The sequence below is a fragment of the Pseudophryne corroboree genome, chromosome 2 (assembly GCF_028390025.1).
Source record: "Pseudophryne corroboree isolate aPseCor3 chromosome 2, aPseCor3.hap2, whole genome shotgun sequence".
In the NCBI taxonomy this organism is placed as follows: Eukaryota; Metazoa; Chordata; class Amphibia; order Anura; family Myobatrachidae; genus Pseudophryne; species Pseudophryne corroboree.
In genome coordinates this window covers 92266510-92290503 of record NC_086445.1, presented here as the reverse complement: position 1 = coordinate 92290503, position 23994 = coordinate 92266510, and the positions used below count along the sequence as shown (strand labels likewise).

Genomic DNA, 23994 nt, shown 5'->3' with positions numbered 1-23994 from the left:
GAAAGATCAAGATCCACTTCCACCTCGTGCTGAAGCTGCTGCCACTAGTCATGGCCGAGACGATGAAATGCCAGCAACGTCGTCTGCCAAGGCCGATGCCCAATGTCATAGTACAGAGCATGTCAAATCCAAAACACCAAATATCAGAAAAAAAAGGACTCCAAAACCTAAAATAAAATTGTCGGAGGAGAAGCGTAAACTTGCCAATATGCCATTTACCACACGGAGTGGCAAGGAACGGCTGAGGCCCTGGCCTATGTTCATGGCTAGTGGTTCAGCTTCACATGAGGATGGAAGCACTCAGCCTCTCGCTAGAAAACTGAAAAGACTCAAGCTGGCAAAAGCACCGCAAAGAACTGTGCGTTCTTTGAAATCCCAAATCCACAAGGAGAGTCCAATTGTGTCGATGCCTGACCTTCCCAACACTGGACGTGAAGAGCATGCGCCTTCCACTATTTGCATGCCCCCTGCAAGTGCTGGAAGGAGCACCCGCAGTCCAGTTCCTGATAGTCAGATTGAAGATGTCAGTGTTGAAGTACACCAGGATGAGGAGGATATGGGTGTTGCTGGCGCTGGGGAGGAAATTGACCAGGAGGATTCTGATGGTGAGGTGGTTTGTTTAAGTCAGGCACCCGGGGAGACACCTGTTGTCCGTGGGAGGAATATGGCCGTTGACATGCCAGGTGAAAATACCAAAAAAATCAGCTCTTCGGTGTGGAGGTATTTCACCAGAAATGCGGACAACAGGTGTCAAGCCGTGTGTTCCCTTTGTCAAGCTGTAATAAGTAGGGGTAAGGACGTTAACCACCTCGGAACATCCTCCCTTATACGTCACCTGCAGCGCATTCATAATAAGTCAGTGACAAGTTCAAAAACTTTGGGTGACAGCGGAAGCAGTCCACTGACCAGTAAATCCCTTCCTCTTGTAACCAAGCTCACGCAAACCACCCCACCAACTCCCTCAGTGTCAATTTCCTCCTTCCCCAGGAATGCCAATAGTCCTGCAGGCCATGTCACTGGCAAGTCTGACGAGTCCTCTCCTGCCTGTGATTCCTCCGATGCATCCTTGCGTGTAACGCCTACTGCTGCTGGCGCTGCTGTTGTTGCCGCTGGGAGTCGATGGTCATCCCAGAGGGGAAGTCGTAAGCCCACTTGTACTACTTCCAGTAAGCAATTGACTGTTCAACAGTCCTTTGCGAGGAAGATGAAATATCACAGCAGTCATCCTACTGCAAAGCGGATAACTGAGTCCTTGACAACTATGTTGGTGTTAGACGTGCGTCCGGTATCCGCCGTTAGTTCACAGGGAACTAGACAATTTATTGAGGCAGTGTGCCCCCGTTACCAAATACCATCTAGGTTCCACTTCTCTAGGCAGGCGATACCGAGAATGTACACGGACGTCAGAAAAAGACTCACCAGTGTCCTAAAAAATGCAGTTGTACCCAATGTCCACTTAACCACGGACATGTGGACAAGTGGAGCAGGGCAGGGTCAGGACTATATGACTGTGACAGCCCACTGGGTAGATGTATGGACTCCCGCCGCAAGAACAGCAGCGGCGGCACCAGTAGCAGCATCTCGCAAACGCCAACTCTTTCCTAGGCAGGCTACGCTTTGTATCACCGCTTTCCAGAATACGCACACAGCTGAAAACCTCTTACGGCAACTGAGGAAGATCATCGCGGAATGGCTTACCCCAATTGGACTCTCCTGTGGATTTGTGGCATCGGACAACGCCAGCAATATTGTGTGTGCATTAAATATGGGCAAATTCCAGCACGTCCCATGTTTTGCACATACCTTGAATTTGGTGGTGCAGAATTTTTTAAAAAACGACAGGGGCGTGCAAGAGATGCTGTCGGTGGCCAGAAAAATTGCGGGACACTTTCGGCGTACAGGCACCACGTACAGAAGACTGGAGCACCACCAAAAACTACTGAACCTGCCCTGCCATCATCTGAAGCAAGAAGTGGTAACGAGGTGGAATTCAACCCTCTATATGCTTCAGAGGTTGGAGGAGCAGCAAAAGGCCATTCAAGCCTATACAATTGAGCACGATATAGGAGATGGAATGCACCTGTCTCAAGTGCAGTGGAGAATGATTTCAACGTTGTGCAAGGTTCTGATGCCCTTTGAACTTGCCACACGTGAAGTCAGTTCAGACACTGCCAGCCTGAGTCAGGTCATTCCCCTCATCAGGCTTTTGCAGAAGAAGCTGGAGGCATTGAAGAAGGAGCTAACACGGAGCGATTCCGCTAGGCATGTGGGACTTGTGGATGCAGCCCTTAATTCGCTTAACAAGGATTCACGGGTGGTCAATCTGTTGAAATCAGAGCACTACATTTTGGCCACCGTGCTCGATCCTAGATTTAAAGCCTACCTTGGATCTCTCTTTCCGGCAGACACAGGTCTGCTGGGGTTGAAAGACCTGCTGGTGACAAAATTGTCAAGTCAAGCGGAACGCGACCTGTCAACATCTCCTCCTTCACATTCTCCCGCAACTGGGGGTGCGAGGAAAAGGCTCAGAATTCCGAGCCCACCCGCTGGCGGTGATGCAGGGCTGTCTGGAGCGACTGCTGATGCTGACATCTGGTCCGGACTGAAGGACCTGACAACGATTACGGACATGTCGACTACTGTCACTGCATATGATTCTCTCAACATTGATAGAATGGTGGAGGATTATATGAGTGACCGCATCCAAGTAGGCACGTCACACAGTCCGTACTTATACTGGCAGGAAAAAGAGGCAATTTGGAGGCCCTTGCACAAACTGGCTTTATTCTACCTAAGTTGCCCTCCCACAAGTGTGTACTCCGAAAGAGTGTTTAGTGCCGCCGCTCACCTTGTCAGCAATCGGCGTACGAGGTTACATCCAGAAAATGTGGAGAAGATGATGTTCATTAAAATGAATTATAATCAATTCCTCCGCGGAGACATTGACCAGCAGCAATTGCCTCCACAAAGTACACAGGGAGCTGAGATGGTGGATTCCAGTGGGGACGAATTGATAATCTGTGACGAGGGGGATGTACACGGTGATATATCGGAGGGTGAAGATGAGGTGGACATCTTGCCTCTGTAGAGCCAGTTTGTGCAAGGAGAGATTAATTGCTTCTTTTTTGGGGGGGGTCCAAACCAACCCGTCATATCAGTCACAGTCGTGTGGCAGACCCTGTCACTGAAATGATGGGTTGGTTAAAGTGTGCATGTCCTGTTTTGTTTATACAACATAAGGGTGGGTGGGAGGGCCCAAGGATAATTCCATCTTGCACCTCTTTTTTCTTTTATTTTTCTTTGCATCATGTGCTGATTGGGGAGGGTTTTTTGGAAGGGACATCCTGCGTGACACTGCAGTGCCACTCCTAGATGGGCCCGGTGTTTGTGTCGGCCACTAGGGTCGCTTATCTTTCTCACACAGTCAGCTACCTCATTGCGCCTCTTTTTTTCTTTGCGTCATGTGCTGTTTGGGGAGGGTTTTTTGGAAGGGACATCCTGCGTGACACTGCAGTGCCACTCCTAGATGGGCCCGGTGTTTGTGTCGGCCACTAGGGTCGCTTATCTTACTCACACAGCGACCTCGGTGCAAATTTTAGGACTAAAAATAATATTGTGAGGTGTGATGTGTTCAGAATAGGCTGAAAATGAGTGTAAATTATGTTTTTTGAGGTTAATAATACTTTGGGATCAAAATTACCCCCAAATTCTATGATTTAAGCTGTTTTTTAGGGTTTTTTGAAAAAAACACCCGAATCCAAAACACACCCGAATCCGACAAAAAAAATTCGGTGAGGTTTTGCCAAAACGCGGTCGAACCCAAAACACGGCCGCGGAACCGAACCCAAAACCAAAACACAAAACCCGAAAAATTTCAGGCGCTCATCTCTAGTTTTAATGCCAACGTATATATGGGTTCGGTATGCTTTACCGCCGTTCGGGATCCCGGCATTCAGGAGACCGACGCTGGGATCCCATCAGGTGGAATGCCGGCAGGGAGCGCAGTGAGTCCCCTTGCTCACCACACTTTTCTATTTGCCCTCGAGTGGTAGAGTGGACCTCCATCAGAGTTGGAATTCCATGCCTCGTCCGGGATTCCGACCACTGGCATTTCTCTGGGTGTCAGAATTCCGGCATTACTATCCTGAATGCCAGGATCCTGACAGCCGGTAAATTTACTGCAACCTATATTATATATATATATATATATGTGTGTGATGTTTATGCGATTTATGGCACCGGTGCGTGCACATCACTATCTCTATGGATAGACTTAGACCCTTACCAGGCCATTTAATTTATTTTGCTCTTTATATATTTGGCCACTGTTGTGTGTGCTGGGCCCTTTACTAGGTTTTGCCCCTTTGTACCTGCTAGTTACTGCATCGGTATGTGCTCTGCGTTTTGGTATTGTCCACCTTTGGAGCCCCTATTAGCCCACTTTGAGGTCTGGGTCATTGTCTGACATTACATCGGGGTTGGGTATATGACATGGCACTGCTGTATGTGCTTATTTATCACATTTGTCATCTTGTGGAGGGATGTAGTTATGTGACTGGCGGTCAGTAGACCGCTGGTCACAATACTGACGGCTACATCCCATCCCCCTATAAATCCTGACAGTTGGCATGCTGATTAGCAGGGACTATTCCCATACATTGGGAATAGAACCTGTGGCGAGAGCAGCTCACCACCTAGCGTGCAGAGTGGCGAAGGCAGAGAGCCCGCAAGGGGCTTCATTGCGCTCGCCCCCTCTGGCATTCTGCTGCCAGGAACCCGCGGTCGGTATGCTGACTGTTGGGATCCTCAGCGCCGGAAAGCCATACCCAACCCCTTGTGGAATGTTTATTTTGTATGTGCATTTTATTTTAATTTTATTTATTTCTATTTTCTTTTTTTCTTTTTTTTATTGTTACTTTTCATTTTCTATTTTCATAATTTTTTGGTACCTTTGTATTTCACATTCTGCAATATTTGTGTATTGTTATGTATTTTATCAGCCGCCGTGCTGTTTGTTCTATTACTGCTATGCCATGTGCTGTGGGATATTATACTATTACTTGCCGTATGACGCATCCTATTGGTGATACCCTCTGTGCTGTTATTGCATTATAATAGTTCTCCCACATATGTCCTTTTGTTTATAGCCTGCATGCTGTCCTGTATGTTGTCAGTCTTCTCCAATAGATTCTCTATTGATACCACTGTTAGGGTATGTTAACCTATTCAGGTCTGGTCTATAAACTCTCTGCAGTCATCAGTCAGAATTCTGTTTCTTTTGCAACCGGTTGGAGATCAGTGAATGAAAAGGTGACACAGGATCATTGTGTAACCTAAGCAGTTCATAGTTGACCTGCTTAGGGGCCATATAAGGTTTATTTTATAGCTGGAGGACAAAGGATTCATGTGTGCCAATATATTTAGCCAATCAGAATACACCATGTATGTCTCAAAAACAGTAATACATCAATTGTCATACAAGATTATAATTAACAATTAGAACATTCTAGAAAAATGGTTAGTGCTTCGTTTATCAGTCTTTCGGACATAAACTTCTTTCCAATTAGCCTTGAATACATCTGGCGTTGCCTTGTCCTTGAACACGTCATGCTTTTAACAAGATATTCGAGGTATAAAGTCTGAATATATCTGTCCAATATTTTTAAGGAAACATGAACCCATTTTGTGATTAACAGTAAATATTTTAATCAATGCAAAAAAAGCGTGAATCAATATATTTGCTATACTGCGGAAGCTCCTACACCATCATTTCCCCTCTTTTTGATTACACTTTTTTTCTCCCTATTCTACCTACACTACACTACCTAGGCCTGAACTATTCCCTTTCAGTAAACCAGTCCCCTGGACTTATAGTCCAAACCTTGGGGATTACCCCTAACAACAACCAAAGGATAAGCAACTTTATTCTTCTGGCTGGAGAGTCACTGTCAACTTCTTCGAGTGGGATGCATGTATTCACGTATCACGACCTTTCACCTTAATTTAAGGTAGACATGGTTAGCAGCACTTGATATGGACCATCATATCTTGGTTCAAAGGTCTTTCTCACATGTCTCTTTAAATAGACCCAATCTCCTGGATTTAGCTTATGCGTAGCTGATCCTTCTGGGTCTGGAATGGAAGAAAACACTCGGCAATGGAGGTTAGTCAATGTTTTACAGACCTCCTGTACATAACCTGTAAAAATCACCATGATTATGTCGTAATTGTTGTGGATAATAACAACCTGTTCTTAGAGCTGACCCAAACAATATTTCATATGGAGTCAGTTTACTAGGTCTCATGGGTGTGGTCTTAATATTAAACAAGACTATAGGTAGGCATTCTGGCCAAGTTCTTTTGGTTTCTGTCATTTTCTGTAGTTTTAGCTTAAGGTCAAAGTTCAGATGTCCCCCCTCCCACTCGCCTGGGGGCGGTAAGGCACGTGGAAGGCCTGCTGTACCCCCAAATCTTTCATTATATGCTGCATGACTTCTCCTGTGAAATGTGTACCTCTATCTGATTCTATAACCTCAGGTATCCCAAATCTACATACTACTTCTGCTATCAGTTTCTTTGCAGTGGTTTTTGCTGTGGCTTTGCTTACTGGCCAGGCTTCGGCCCAGTGACTAAACATGTCCGTTGTTACTAGTACATATTCATATGGACCGCTTCGTGGCAACTGTATATAGTTGATTTGTAGTCTTTGAAATGGGTAAGAGGCTTTGGGTATAGTTCCTAGAGGTGTCTTGGTTCTTTGTCCTGGATTGCTGATTCCACAGATCCAGCATCCTGCTACAAAGTGTGTTGCAGCTTTATTGAAGCCTGGAGCTATCCAATGCTCTTTTACTCTATTCACCATGGCTTCCTTTGAATGATGTACTTGTCCATGAGCTACTTGTAACATAGGTGGAAATAGAGCTGCTGGTAGACAGTACTTTAATTCTCTTGACTTCCAAAGTCCATGTTCATCTTCTTCTGCCCCCAATCGTCTCCATTTCTCCTTTTCTCCTTGTGATGTTTGTTGTTGAATTTTGATCAACTCCTCTTCAGTGGGCATTTGCTTCACATCTCGAGCTACTAAAACTTGCTCAGGTTCTTTTGATTGTAAGGCAATTCTCTTGGCTTCTGCATCTGCAAATGCATTTCCTTTAGCTTCCATGGTTTGGCTCTTAGTATGTGCTTGTACCTTGATTATGCCAATCCTTTTAGGTAGTTCCAATGCTCTGAAGAGTTCCATAATCAAACTGGCATGTTTGATAGGTTTTCCATTTGCACCTTTGAAGTCCCTACTTTTCCAAATAACAGCGTAATCCTGGGACTAGATATTAGCTGTCATGTTTTCAGCATGTATGCAGGCTCTGGTCATTGCTATGAGTTCTGCTTCTTGTGCTGTCATTCTTGGTAGCAATGGTCCAGAGTCTATGACTTCAGTTTCAGTTGTTACTGCATATCTTGTCCTTGGGGATCCATTATCATAATATCTTGATCCATCGACGAACAGGTTCATGTCTGGATTGTGTATCTTGGACATTAGGAAGAGGTAAAGTCTCTAATTCCATGAGGGCTAGGCAATCATGTGGAAATGTTTGTGTTGTATTTTCTGCGTCTGTAGCAGCATTTTCCTCCTCATCTGACGATTTACCATCATTACAATTTCCCCCTCTCCTCCCCTCTTTTGAATCGTTGATGGAAAGGAGTGTAGCTGGGTTTAGTACAGTGCATCTTGTGATGGTGACATGGGAGGCGCTTAATAGTGCTACTTCATATTTGGCAAGTCTGGCTGCAGAAAGATGCTTGCTTTTTTCTTGACTTAGTATTTCTGTTACAGCGTGCGGTACTTGTATACACAGTGGGTGATCAAGCACAATGTCTGTCACCTTTTCCCTCAGTATTGCTGCTGCTGCCACTGCTCGGACACAGGATGGTGCTCCTCTGATAATCGGATCCAGCTGGGCTGAACAGTATGCCACTGGTCTTTGTTTTGGTCCGTATTTCTGGGTGAGCACCCCTAAAGAATGCCCTCTGTTTTCATGGCAGAATAGGTTAAAAGGCTTTTTGTAATCAGGCAATCCCAATGCTGGGGCTGTTATTATGGCTTGCTTTAGTTTTCTTACTGCTTCTTCAATGGTGTCCCTGTTTTCTGCTGACGCCTCCTTTTTTGTTAATTCATATAGATGTTGCATCAGTAATGAAGCTGAGGGTATCCATACTCTGCAATAACCAATAAGGCCCAGGAAAGCTCTGATTTCTTTTAATGTTCTTGGGGTTTTTGCTTGAGTTATTGCGTTTGTTCTTTCATCAGTAAGATGCCTTGTTCCTTGGGATATGCAGTGTCCTAAAAAGATAACTCTTTTCTGTACTAGCTGTAGTTTGGCTTTTGACACTCTGCAATCTTCTTCTGCCAAAAAGATGAGCAGTGATGCTGTTTTTCCTTTTTTTCACTTCTCTTCTGTCTGTGCAGCAATAAGCAGATCATTGACATATTGAACTAACTGGGTGTCTGTAAAGTACGGTCTCCATTTCTGCAGGATTAATGCCATTGCCTCTGAGAAATCTGATGGACTGGTTGCTCCCCCTTGGGGTAATTGTGTCCAACAATATTGTTTACCTTCGTGAGAGAATGTTAGAAACTTCTGGCTTTCCCATTCATCAGTAGATAATCTGTTTTTCCCTCCTTTTGAATCTTGAGATTCAACACCTTTATTGATTAATGCTAGAAAAGGGTTGCTGAGTTGAGGGTAATACATCGTCTGATGGTTACTTGTCGCACTTTGGCAGTGCTACTTCATACATGGTCAGCCTTGCCACTGACAGGTGTTTGTTTCTTGCTTGTTGAAGCTTCTCTGTACCTGCATGTGGACCCTGGATGATAAGTTCATGATTCAGCACTATGCCTGTGCTCTTGTCCTCTTCTAGGACTTCTGATTCATCACTGTGTCTGTGCTCTTATACTCTTCTAGGACTGTTGCTGCTATCACTGCTCTGATGCCGGTAGGTGCTCTTTGATTACCACTGTCAAGCTTGCTTGAGTTGTAGGCCACTGTTCTTCACCTCAGTCCATGATTTTGCATAAGGACTTCTATGTATGGCCTCCTTCTTTAATAGGTAGGTAGTTCTAGGGCTTGAGATGAGGCAACTGCTGTTTCCAACTGTTCAATAGCCTAATTCATCTGTTGCTGTGTGTAGGATGCGGACCCTCCTCCCTTTCAGTGTTGTCATACAATGCTTGCATGTAGACTGGTGCTAGAGGTATCCGTGTTCTGTAGTGTCCTACTAGGCCCAGGAATGATCATCTGACTTGCTTGACACTAGATGGCATCTTAGCTTGCAGTCCGAATCTTTTCCTTCTCACTTTTGTTAGATGTCTGGTACCTTGAGTGTCCTAGGAAGATTAACTCTTGCTTGACTAGCTGCAATTTCTCCTTCTGAGGCTCTGCAGTCTTGGTCTTCCAGAAACTTCACTAAGGACACTGCCCCTTCTTGATGCTTCTTTTAGTAGTGGTGGTGGCAATCAGCAATTCATTCACATCCTGTATTTAGCTGTGTGTTTTGTGGATAAATCACTTGGTGATATAGCCCCTCCACATGGCTATCCTGGTCCAGTAGTATTGCTTCCTTTCTTCTACAACTGGTACTGCGGGAATGAGCCAATACTGAACTTCTGTTTTAACTTGCTTCTAAATGGCTTTTTGTTCTTTCCTTTGATAAGTTGCTGGAAAGTTAAACTTCTGCTGGTGTGTACTGTATTCTCCTTGGATAAGCTTTAGTACATTGTGCTTCAGCAAAGTCACTGGACATGTACTCCAAGGTCAAGAACTGGGCTGGTATTGGTGACTGTATTTCTTTCATCTCCTATCCTTTTAAGAATTTCTGATATCATCAGTTCTTGTGGTATCTCCCTCTGCTGTCTTCTGCGTGTGCTGGCTCCAGTATTCATTAGGCACAAACGTATTTCTCCAGTGGGCAAGGTGACTGTAATCATACCTTCTGCTGTTTCTTCTGGAGACATTATGTTCACTGGGGAGTACCTGAAGAAGCTTGTACTTCATATTGGCAGAAGAAGCATCATTCATTTGTCTTCTGGAACTTTTTCTGTCTTGTTCCTTATTATTTGCTTTAAACCCCGGAGCTTCTGTTGCTTTAAATCATGGCATTATCTCTGTAATCTTGCCAGGTAGTACTGACCACTTGTCAGATGTCTTTCTTTGTCCTTCTTAAAGCAGACTTCCTTTAGTCTCCAAACTTTCATGCGGCCTTCATATTGTTTCTCAACTTTTCTTTTTCCAATCACCTCTCTTTATGATTCATTCATTATTCTTCATACTTTGTCCTTTCTTTACTTGCATATTCTTTCTCACTGCTGCTGGCATGTCATCTTCTTAGTCCAAGTCCACCCAGGCTGGTGTTTAACATAATGATGTTTATGCTGGGAGTTGTTGTTCCTCTTTGTCTTACTTTTCCTGTGAGAGATAGTCTTGTATAGCAGCTTGTATTTCAGGTTACATCTTTGCTTTCTTGCAGGGGTAGGGCTTAACCTCCCAATCCAGTCATTGCAATGGCTTGATCTGTAAGTAAACGTAGAGGAATCTGGTTGTGCATAAAAACAGCTCTTGAAACCCTTGGGTCTCCTGTGGGTAAAGTCACTTTTATCGAACTGCCAGTGGTGACTGAGTACACTGTTGCCGACACAGGAGTTGCACACCTTCATATTCTATCATCTTGTGTGTCGTATAGTGACTTTATCATAGTAAGTTCTGATGGACTCAGTCTTTTCCTGTTTCAAATCTGGGGCTTTTGGTGCTCTGAGTGTCTGTGCATGACACCATCTCTTAAGTCTTGTCATGTACATCTTTCCACTTTCAAACGTTGTTCTATTTTTCTCTGTCGGAACGTCCGTCTACTGCATCTGCTTTTAACATGGTGCTTACTGTTTGGGCAGTTGCTGGTCCTAGTATAGCCTCACACAACTGGTGGTAGTCGACCCATGCCGGTGTCCATATGGTTTGAATTCTTTCCATATAGGCATAAAATGCTGTTGGTTTTTTTCTAGGATCTGGGGACTCTGCAACTATATTTGCGAGGTCATTGCCATACCATGGTTTGTGGTGTTGGCTCTGTACGATGTATGGTTCGTTCGTCCTGGCTGCATTATCTGGGTTGCGTATTCTCTGTACTTGTGCTGGATACAGAGAAACAGGCAATGATGACCGTCTTTCAGTATTTCTAGTCACATAGATATCTTGGCATGGTGGTTCATGGGGTGAAATCCAGTTTCCACAATTTGGGCAATGTTCATATCCTTCTGGAACGCAAAACTGACATACCGGACACAATCTTTCTGGAAAATGTCAGTTTATTCTGTACATTATGCACCTGGGCATGAAAAGCTGTAGAGGCTGTGTCTTGACCCCTTGCTTCTCCTCTTCACCTGATTTGCACCCTTTCGCCTATAGTTCCTGATTGTGGACAATTGTTTACTGGACTCATAGCTTGATTCCAGGTGTCTACCACTCGTTTAAACATGAGGGGAACTTTAGCTGCCCAGTTTCTTTGGTTTGATCTTGTTGGGGTTTCTTGTGATAAAGTATCAGGACACTGGGGCATACTCTGTACACATAGCTCAGGTAAATCATTCGGATTTTCAACCACAGATCCTTCCAAGATAGGGCTGATTATTCGTCACTCTTTTCCTGGCTCATCTTTTTTTCAATTTTACTGTTAGTGAGCTTGCAGATGATTTCATTCTGTTCATACTATGGGTACCTTGGTGTGCATGCATGTCTGGGTATAGGGGTGGGGTATAGTGTGCAGGTGTTGTTGCTGAAATTACAGGCAGTGAGTTTAACGCTGGTTGTGGTGCTATTGAGTACTCTGGTACAATGTGGAAATCATTTTCCTCATCTCTTCTTCTATTCTCTGCTCCTAATTCTTTTGCTACAGTGATCCAGATGGATGCTTGATCTCTACTATTATGCTTAATAATCCAACTCTTGTTACAGGAGGCAAATTTTTCCCATTTCTCTAAGTCTAGTGTCCCTTCTGACGGAAAACCTGCTCTTTTGAAAATTTTACTTATTCCTTTCAAAGCTTTCCTCCCCTCCCTGTTACTAACAATATCCACGGGTTTGTCGGGCCCTGACATCTTTACAGACCGCGCTCCCATGCCTGGGTGAACGTGCGCGGAACCCCTCCTGATGTGGTATTTTAGTAACTCCTTTTGAGGGACTTAAAATCTCCTTTTAGAGCTTTCCTCCCCTCCCTGTTACTAACAATATCCACGGGTTTGAACCCATCCTGTTGTGGTATTTTAGCAACCCCTTTTGAGGGACTTAAAATCTCCTTGTGAGACGCTGACTCTGAAGAATCTCTTCTATCCTTGTACCTAAAAAGCTCCTTAAATCCGTCTGTGGACAAATGACATGGGTTGTGGTGTTGTCCCTTCCTCCCTGTGTTGGTGGAAAATCTGTTAGTACTGCTCCCCAAGTGAGACCTGCATAATAGATTATTTCTTCTGGATCACTGAGATGCGTCCCTAATATTTATTGTTAATGTTAAGTCACTCCAAGGGTCTATCCCTCTGCCTATATAGACTCCTGCTTGTACCTTGTGTTCTTGGTAAACTCCCCACTATTCTTGGAATACGTTCACCTTGTGTCTCTTTCAGACAGTAGCTGTTCTTTATTACAGACCCAATCCTACCCTTTAACTGTCTTGCATAGGGACATACAATATATACAGTACAATGTGTGCAGCAGAATCTAGTTACTGACACTGGTTTCATTATTCAGCAGTCACCCGACTCCCCCCCACCTTTTCAAAAGCATATTGGCAGAGTACATACAACAGTGCAAGGATACAAAAACAAGGATGACAGTAAATGCTATATCTGTTATCTGTGTGCACGGCAGCTGTTTGAGGCTGCACGGGCACATGGGTCTTAGACCTGGGATTATGTGGTTCCTAGGCCAATAGGTTATGATGTTAGATCAATCATTCTCAATGTAATGTTCCAACAATTCCCTTTTTAAAATGACAACCTTTTGTACAATAAAATTCATCATAATTTTCCACATAACCAAATGAGACTTCAGTGCTTGTAATTGCCACCAATCTCGGTGCTACGGACCCTTTGTATTTTCTTAACACAACAACACAGGTACAAGATTTGCATATACCTCTTTGGTTATTTATCAATTCAAACTGTTTATCAGCATTATAATACACCTTGGCCATACGCCACCTTTTTAAAAAATGTAAAATTTTGCTGGATATTTGATTAATTCCCCCTGTACACTTGTGACAAATTAGCTGAAGATATTTACCCACAATTCAACAATATAACATAAATGTATGGTACCTTAAAAAATTTCTTCTGACTGACACTGGGCTCTTTAAGATATTCTCTGACCTTCCCGACTGGACTTCCGCAGATTTCAAGAAACGCTGAGTTCAAGTGAGCAGGTAGAAATCTACACATTAAATCTCACTTACCGGTTTTTGTTATCAGCGGTTCCTGAAAGATCAGAGGATTTATTGCCAGTGGAGGAGATGTTGGAATATCGCAGGACGATGCCCCCAAATGTTAGGGTATGTTAACCTATTCAGGTCTGGTCTATAAACTCTCTGCAGTCATCAGTCAGAATTCTGTTTCTTTTGCAACCGGTTGGAGATCAGTGAATGAAAAGGTGACACAGGATCATTGTGTAACCTAAGCAGTTCATAGTTGACCTGCTTAGGGGCCATATAAGGTTTATTTTATAGCTGGAGGACAAAGGATTCATGTGTGCCAATATATTTAGCCAATCAGAATACACCATGTATGTCTCAAAAACAGTAATACATCAATTGTCATACAAGATTATAATTAACAATTAGAACATTCTAGAAAAATGGTTAGTGCTTCGTTTATCAGTCTTTCGGACATAAACTTCTTTCCAATTAGCCTTGAATACATCTGGCGTTGCCTTGTCCTTGAACACGTCATGCTTTAGAACAAGATATTCGAGGTATAAAGTCTGAATATATCTGTCCAATATTTTTAAGGAAACATGAACCCATTTTGTGATTAACAGTAAATATTTTAATCAATGCAAAAAAAGCGTGAATCAATATATTTGCTATACTGCGGAAGCTCCTACACCATCACCACATACTGACAGCCTCTGTGCTGTGGAAATTTACTGTACATTATCTTCCTTTGTAGGACTGCGCACCACTATGTTGCTATTTTGTTTCTGTCGGTAGTTACTATGTTTCAAGGTCTTTGTTTCTATGATTGCCATACATAGCCCTACTGATGTTTCACCGCTATTGCAGACACAGGACACCTGGTTTTATAGGGGTTGTTCTGATGCCTGTGCGCTTCCAATATATACCCCACTCATTGTAAATAACACAGAGAGCCACACTGCTGTAGTCAGCACGGATGGTGTAGTGGTTAGCATTACTGCCTCACAGCACTGAAATAATGGATTTGATTCCCACCATGGCTCTAACTGTGTGGAGTTTGTATATTCTACCCATATTTGCGTGGGTTTCCTCCGGGTGGTCCGGTTACTTACCACAATCTAAAAACATACTGATAGGTTAATTGGCTCCCAACAAAAAGTAACCCTAGCGTGAATGTGTCGGTGTGTACATGTGGTAGGGAATATAGAGTGTAAGCTCCACTGGGGCAGGGACTGGTGTGAATAGCTGAATATTCTCTGTAAAGCGCTGCGGAATATGTGTGTGCTATATAAATAACTGGTAATAAATAAATAATAGTCAGGAGGGGTTGCTGCCAAACAAAGAGCTGCAAAGAAGGGGGCAGGTGTAAGCTTGGTATGAACAAGCAGAGTATGCCATGTTGGAAGGACCTTGTACTGTCAAGTTCTGGGCTAGCTGCGCCGAGAGTGCTCGTTCGGCGCAGATGTAGCCGCGATGAGCATGGCTACATCTGTATTACAGTCACATTAACAAGTGGTTTGTTCTTTCATAGACTCTCACATTGCAATGTTCATGTAAGTGAAGAGCAGGGGAAATGGAGATTTTTGAAAGGCGCTAGTCACACCATATGTACAGGCCACACCCCCTGTGTGCAGACCACACCTCCACAACACTAGTTACACCCCCCACATCACTAGTCACACTCTTGGTGTACTGGTCACACCCCCTGCGGCAGCACACAATAGGCCCTTCATAAATTTCAGCTCCAGGCCCAAGTGGACCTTAATCTGGCACTGCCTGTACTGCACATTCGCAGTACGGGTCCAGCAGATGTGCAAAGTACTGAACATCGGTACTTTGCAGCATGTGCCGTAAAACCCTCGGGACCTTAAATCAGGCCCAATGTGATAGACATGTGGTGTATAATTGTGCAGTAATCTGCGCTGTTTTGTTTCTTTACATTTTTTATTCCAGGCACAAATAACTATTCTTTTAAGTAGAATTTCTTTTATTCCAGTAAAGATGATCTCTCAGATAAACTAGGCCATAAATTACACAGCTTCTTACATCTGTTCCAAAGATAAACTTTCATATTAACATTTAGATAACACACAGCATCCAAAACACACAACTGTTTATTTCACAGGAACTTCAGAACTAGTACTGTAAGGGCTATTTCACACACTACGGTTTTGACCAGATGGTAAAAAGCCGTCCAGTTTTTCCCCGTGTGTTTTTTAAGTATTGTTGCTATTGGGGGCTTTCAGACAGCACGGTCACGGCATGTCTGCCGGTTTGCAGCCGGATCTATCCACTGACATGTCCGGCGGCCGGGCCGTGGCCGGGCCGTCCCTGAAGGCTGTGTAGAATGTGTGTGAATGGGAGCTTTCACACACAACGGCTTCTTTCTTCTGCTGCTGCAGCAGCACATGCGCACCGTAGTAAGCGCTGCTGAAAGCCGTGCCAGCCGGTACAAAAACTGACAACTTTTGTCTGTCTTTTTGCCGTCCGGACAAAACCTGAGTTTGTGAAATAGCCCTAAGGGTGAAATGTATTAGTATTTCACAGCTCCTAATTTAGTGTAACAATCAGAGAAAAATCATATTTTATCACAAATTCAAGTGCTAAACAATTGTTAAAAAAATTATAAAATGATTTAGACTTACTTCCTATACTAATTCCTTACATGTGTGTGTGTGTGTGTGTGTGTGTGTGTGTGTATATATATATATATATATATATATCCAAAAGCCCTCACTCACCCACTCACTCACTCACTGGCTCGTCACTAATTCTTTTACTTCCCGATATGTTGGGAAGCTGAAATATAACATACCGGTAGGTATTCTTGAGGTGGGACATAGGAAAACTACTGTAAGTAATTAGAATTTTAATAAACCACCCCTAAGGGGATGAAAAAGGGGTTGACTTAATGACGTCATTACCGATGTGTGGCTTGCATTGCGTGAATGATAACGCCCAAACGAACAATTGGATAACAATTTGGATTGCACCTCTAGTGGGTAGAATTGAATAAACTACAAAAATGGTCCTGTCACTTTTTACCGTATCTGCTACGGGTGCTCCTCGGGTAACGCCGAGAAACATGGATTAATATTTATATTACATTACACTTACATTAAGACATCTCAATTTTATATCTCTATAGATTTACCAAATTTGTAACACTCATTTATATGTACAGCCATGAAAATTAGAAACTCCCATGCGATGAACAGGTAGAACAGCTAGTGTATGTAAATATAATCAGATGCCTCCCTGATGGTATTGCATGATAGATAATTACATGCCTGTATGGGCTTAGTATGAAATACCTACAATCAAAATACCAACGGTCCAAATCCCGACAACAACTGACTGACGGTCAGAATGCCCTCAAGGTCAAAATACCAACAAGGTAAAAATACCGACATTTAAAATACAGACAAGGTCAAAATACCGACATTTAAAATGTTGGCAGGTCAAAAAGTCGGTCAATGGTGGGTGGTATTTTGACCGTCGGGATTTTGATTGTAGGTAAATTGACTGCATCCCGCCTGTATAAGTACAATACTAGAATAATCTCTTTAAAGAAGTTACACCCCATGGCCAAATATTTGTTCGTTGGTGCACATGTGTTAGTTATTTTCCCAGATTTATACATGAGGGACAGGCTAATCTTAAAGTTCCTGTCACTTAACAAAGATGATTCCTGAGTCGGTGTAGCTAATTCCTCTAAAGTCAGTGGAATTACCTAGATACACAAAATTTCATTATAACAACCCAAGAATTTGACGGCTCAGTTGAGAGCTTTATGGTATTTAAATTTCAGTCTTTTTCGCCTTAGGGGGACATTTACTAAGCAGTGATAAGAGTGGAGAAGTGAGCCAGTGGAGAAGTTGCTCCATCAACCAATCAGCAGCTCTGTATCATTTTATAGTATGCAAATTATAGATGTTACGTCAGTGCTGATTGGTTGCCATAGGCAACTTCTCAACTGGCTCACTTCTCCACTTTTATCACTGCTTAGTACATGTCCCCCTTATTAGTCTTTTATAGCGTCCCAACTGCCTCATATAATAGACTGTTACGTTAAACATGAATGCTGCTTAGATTCTAACACATAGGTCATAGGCATTAAAAACGTTGAAGGACATTGGATGAAGGCATTGAAAAATATTTTAGCTAGGACAGAAATGAGATATAAATGACGTGAAAACCTTGGTACCTTTCAGCTTGAATACCGATTTTGAATTGAGATGGATTTATGATCCTCCTATACATTTGTAAACTGGAAAGTATATGAAAAATCTGTTTTTATTAGAGTGGTTGTGTTTCACAGTGGAATGCAATCGGATTTATGATTCAGCAATAACAATCATTTTATAAAGCTACTGCTTACTATTTATACGTTTTCGGGGTGGCTGCGTGACATCACACGCGGCGGCTCTGAGAAAAAAAAGGTGCAGGACCACCGTCCAAAAACAGTTAGGCTGCACAGGCAGGGGTTAACCTCAAATTGATGCGTTCGAAATGATGCAGATCTTGCTGCGGAAGCAAGATCTGTGTCCATCTCTGAATAACCTCCTGTGAGCGCAAACTGGATATAGAGGTTTGTGTTCCAAGGTGGAACGCAACCGAAAGTATAAAAACAAAGTTTATTTCAGCTACAGTAGAGTATTTATAAGGATATGCGACATGCGCACGGACGGCTTAACTCTCCGGCGGCCCAGGAGTCAGTTGAACGGTATCCTGTCTGTCGGAATTCTGACCAGGCATTGTGATCCTGTTCGGGATGCCGGGGCCGGCATTCTGATCCATGGGGGGGGGTTTAAAATGCCAACTGGGTGAGTAAAGGCTGTTCTACCCTGTCCCCACCCCTCTAAACCTCCATACCCCCAGCCTAACCCTAACCTCCCCCCTTTGTGCCTAACCCTAAACACCCCCTGAAGATGCCTAAACCTAACCCCCATCCCTGGTGCCTCCCGCCCCATAGCCTAACTCTAACCCTCTTTTCCCCACAGCCTAATCCTAACTCCCGGGACACAGTTTAACCCTAGCCTCCCGGGATACAGCCTATACCTAAACACACACCCCTTCCCCCCCACGGCTTACCTCTGCAGCACCACGGTGCCTCCTCATCCAGGTTTCCGACAGCTGGGATCCTGTCTGCTTCCCGAGGGAATAACCCTTGCCTCTCTGCTGTGCCATGGTCAGAGTTGGAAGTTGCCATCGAATAAAGAATTCCAGTAGGTCAATCTACAGTATTAAAGAGATAATTCCAACTTGCAACATCTCCACACCACCTGTATCATCACCTTAATCGGGGTACCACAGATGCACTTCTCTTTCTAACATTTTGGGGCATATTTATAATTAACTGCATCTTCATTGCAGTTGGGAACTAATAATTATGCCCCAATTTACAATGTGGTAATGATAATTACAGCATACAGGTGCAGAGCTTCTGTCACTTATTGTATATATGTGTATATTACAAATGTAATATCTTTTAGTTCTAGGTTGGACGGTGGATGTTAAATTGTAATATATTGTTTGTTCACTAACATATGAATAACCTCTGGTCATAAAAGCAATAAACACACTGTCAAAGTCGAAAATATTATAGGCACACTCATCACGTACAAACACCACACAGATGGCCTCCGTGCGGGTGCTTGTTCTGCCGTGCATACACATACTCGCAAGCTACGTATAATCGCTCACGCGGTCTTGCGTGTTAGCACGTGGTATGAGTAAATACGGTAACATACGCATTCGCACAGAAAAGCCACAAAAGCCATATTCAATATTTTACCCATATAGTGTACAACTCACACACTGTCTGTACATCCTTCAATAGCAAGTTACTATTCACACATAAATGAATCAAACCTCTCATATGCATAGAAAGGCGATTCACAAACAGTGTCTTGAATGTATCAGACTGTCTTGTTTATGTAAAGCTTTGTAATGATGGAACATGGACTCTGGTCTATGGGAAAGATAAATACCATTGTTTACCCCCCATTGTTCTAAAGTTGTCCAGTATCTGTCGAAGACAGCAGATACTGGACTGTCATTGTTTTACTAGAAGCCAGGACAAACAAGAAGACAATAAGATATACAAAGCACAAGCCTTGCTTGTACAAATCACTAACAGCTGACAAACTACATACCAGACATTTAGATATCAGAGGTATAACATTTATAGTCTAAACTCTTGGAAATATATATATATACATATATTTCCTAACAAATTGTAATAGCAGGAATATATGTGTGTGGATATGTATGTATGTATGTATATATATATATGTATATATATATATATATGTGTGTGTGTATATATATATATATATATATATATATATGTGTGTGTGTGTGTGTATATATATATATGTGTGTGTGTATATATATATATGTGTGTATATATATATATATATATATATATATATCTATCTTGAGGATGGAAATGGATAATCATATCATGTGTGGGATCATATTGTTCAGGGTCACATAAGCAGTAATCCGGTGGGTATGAGAATATTGTCACATATTGCAACAATAAGTTATTAGTAATGCCAGATTTATGTATGATTAATATGGTGGGTTTAACTGGTCATGGGGCGGGAACTCAGATGCAAACAACAGTAATCACATCTCAAGACTTAGCCATCGACCACCGCTTGAGCTGACCAATGATCCCCAGTGCACATGATATGTCCCACCCCCGAACCAATGGAAGAAGAGCATACAGTTTCTATTGTTTCATGCTTTGGAATATTGTATAAAAACTTAAAGCCAAGCTGCCTGGCCAGTCACACATTCTCTGAAAGTCATCTACCTTGATTGACCGAGGACCGGGACCGGGTGGCGCTTGCGAAACAAACGTATGTATCATTGATTTTAGCCCGTATCTCTTATTGTGATTGTATTATTATTGTAAACCCCTTTTAGTAAATAACTTGGTGGGTCGGATCCCAACATATTTAAATACAATTGGTGTCGTGTTCCTTTCCTGCTAGGGGTTATAAAGTGTATTACGCCTCACGTGTAGCTACTCCGTGCTTACAGCGTGACGGCGTGCTTACGCAACGTGTACGCATCTGTTAGGGGTTACACACACACGCTTAGCGGTTGCAGCGGCCTGCATACATATAAGTTAAAGGTATTGCTTTTTCTGTCCTGTAAGTTAATCAGCTTTAACAACACATAGAATGCATGTAAACAGATATGAAAGACATCGGTAGCTATTAAACCAATATGCAGGAAAGTCCAGGTGGGGTCCTCCTTTACCGGTACCTATAGTGGGTGGGATTAAATATAAGTTGTTGTACTGTATTTTAATTGTGCAAAGAATTGATTGCCACATTTGTATCTCCCTTGAGCGGCCCTGGCGTCGGTCACAGCAATAATAAGCATAGATATTGAGATTACGACATACAAGTAACTTGCTATATTTAACTGCATGTACAGTACATATCATTGCACAATAACACATGTACTGTATAGAGCTGAGAAACCGTTATGTCTATGCATGCATATATATATCTTTACACACATTCCCTAATAGGCATGACTCATTGCAGTAATACATCTTTAAATTGAAGGCATCAATCATTTTCAGGCTTTTATTGTCGCCTTATAGTCCTCACTGGGATATCAATAACACTAGTGTCCACCATTAGAAGGAGAAACATTGGCCAGTTATTGGCAGGAAGAGATTCACAATGGTCTCAGTCCAATTTAATTAAGAGCTTCAATACTTAACCTTATTCCCCGGAGGCAGATAATAAATGTTGAGCTGCAGAATTGGAGTAGAATGCGGTGGACACAGTTATCACAATTTTCCTTTAACTAACAACATGACATAGCATGGTGTAAAGCAAATAGATTAATAATAAAGTATGTGAAACAATGGTAAGGGTCAGCTCTAAGAACCACCAGAAAAATATAGTTTTTAAAAATGTTTGATTTACAGTAAATGTACCTACAATAGATGTATAAGGATAAATTTACTAAGCCATAGTTTTGTGTTTTTGGGTGATTTTCCGTCAGTTTAGCAAACCGACCATTTACTAAAATCACGAAACGATGGGAAAGCCACCCAAAAAAAAAAAAAAAAAAAATGGAATACTTTAGAACATCGGACCAACAATCGATTTTTTGACAAAGCCAAGAATAGGATCCACAGGTTTATTAATTGTCGACCAAAAACCGACGCCAAAATTAAGGCAAGCCAACACAAACAAAAGACAGCACACGCTGCCCCCATGACCCATTAGAGATGCACTCATTTTTGGCTCACCGGGGACAGCATTTCCTGCAAGCCACACCCCTAGTTGATAGGACACGCCCTCAGGGTCCTGCTATGCACCGGAGCAAGGTTGGGAAGTATGTATTTGGAACACATTTTTAAGAACGCTTAAGGAAATATCTCAGATTTGTTCATGAAGCTTTCAGAGATAATTAAGGGTGATCATTCTATATACATTATTCAGCCATAGCATTTTATATAGAAAGCTCTTCATTTTAACTTAAGGCTTCATTTTTTAGTATTATATCAGCTAATTAAAAAATGTTTAAATCATGTGTTTTGTAGTGATTTTCAAAAAATATAGAAAAAGAAACAAACAAGTGCATTTCAAGTGGTATCGGTATCGCATTCAAACAATATAACAAATAAATGCAAACATTATTATATCCATCAGCGTAGTATACGCAAAATCAACATAAAAGGAGAAGAATAGATTAAAAAAGAGGAATATAATTCGGTTAAGGATAAAACACAAAACACAAGATAAGTAACCTAGCGACCATACAAAAATAAAGACTCATGTCAACATTACTTAAAACTAGAGATGAGCGCCTGAAATTTTTCGGGTTTTGTGTTTTGGTTTTGGGTTCGGTTCCGCGGCCGTGTTTTGGGTTCGAACGCGTTTTGGCAAAACCTCACCGAATTTTTTTTGTCGGATTCGGGTGTGTTTTGGATTCGGGTGTTTTTTTCAAAAAACACTAAAAAACAGCTTAAATCATAGAATTTGGGGGTCATTTTGATCCCAAAGTATTATTAACCTCAAAAACCATAATTTACACTCATTTTCAGTCTATTCTGAATACCTCACACCTCACAATATTATTTTTAGTCCTAAAATTTGCACCGAGGTCGCTGTGTGAGTAAGATAAGCGACCCTAGTGGCCGACACAAACACCGGGCCCATCTAGGAGTGGCACTGCAGTGTCACGCAGGATGTCCCTTCCAAAAAACCCTCCCCAAACAGCACATGACGCAAAGAAAAAAAGAGGCGCAATGAGGTAGCTGTGTGAGTAAGATTAGCGACCCTAGTGGCCGACACAAACACCGGGCCCATCTAGGAGTGGCACTGCAGTGTCACGCAGGATGGCCCTTCCAAAAAACCCTCCCCAAACAGCACATGACGCAAAGAAAAAAAGAGGCGCAATGAGGTAGCTGTGTGAGTAAGATTAGCGACCCTAGTGGCCGACACAAACACCGGGCCCATCTAGGAGTGGCACTGCAGTGTCACGCAGGATGGCCCTTCCAAAAAACCCTCCCCAAACAGCACATGACGCAAAGAAAAAAAGAGGCGCAATGAGGTAGCTGTGTGAGTAAGATTAGCGACCCTAGTGGCCGACACAAACACCGGGCCCATCTAGGAGTGGCACTGCAGTGTCACGCAGGATGTCCCTTCCAAAAAACCCTCCCCAAACAGCACATGACGCAAAGAAAAAAAGAGGCGCAATGAGGTAGCTGTGTGAGTAAGATTAGCGACCCTAGTGGCCGACACAAACACCGGGCCCATCTAGGAGTGGCACTGCAGTGTCACGCAGGATGGCCCTTCCAAAAAACCCTCCCCAAACAGCACATGACGCAAAGAAAAAAAGAGGCGCAATGAGGTAGCTGTGTGAGTAAGATTAGCGACCCTAGTGGCCGACACAAACACCGGGCCCATCTAGGAGTGGCACTGCAGTGTCACGCAGGATGTCCCTTCCAAAAAACCCTCCCCAAACAGCACATGACGCAAAGAAAAAAAGAGGCGCAATGAGGTAGCTGTGTGAGTAAGATTAGCGACCCTAGTGGCCGACACAAACACCGGGCCCATCTAGGAGTGGCACTGCAGTGTCACGCAGGATGTCCCTTCCAAAAAACCCTCCCCAAACAGCACATGACGCAAAGAAAAAAAGAGGCGCAATGAGGTAGCTGACTGTGTGAGTAAGATTAGCGACCCTAGTGGCCGACACAAACACCCGGGCCCATCTAGGAGTGGCACTGCAGTGTCACGCAGGATGTCCCTTCCAAAAAACCCTCCCCAATCAGCACATGATGCAAAGAAAAAGAAAAGAAAAAAGAGGTGCAAGATGGAATTGTCCTTGGGCCCTCCCACCCACCCTTATGTTGTATAAACAAAACAGGACATGCACACTTTAACCAACCCATCATTTCAGTGACAGGGTCTGCCACACGACTGTGACTGATATGACGGGTTGGTTTGGACCCCCCCCCAAAAAAGAAGCAATTAATCTCTCCTTGCACAAACTGGC

The 23994-nt window shown here is 42.9% G+C and overlaps 1 protein-coding gene across 1 annotated transcript in view; it reads left to right on the top strand.

Moving 5' to 3' along the window:
• The window catches only part of TRPC6 (transient receptor potential cation channel subfamily C member 6), a 347114-nt gene that overhangs the window by 171818 nt on the left and 151302 nt on the right, over positions 1 to 23994 (top strand). The window lies entirely within an intron of this gene.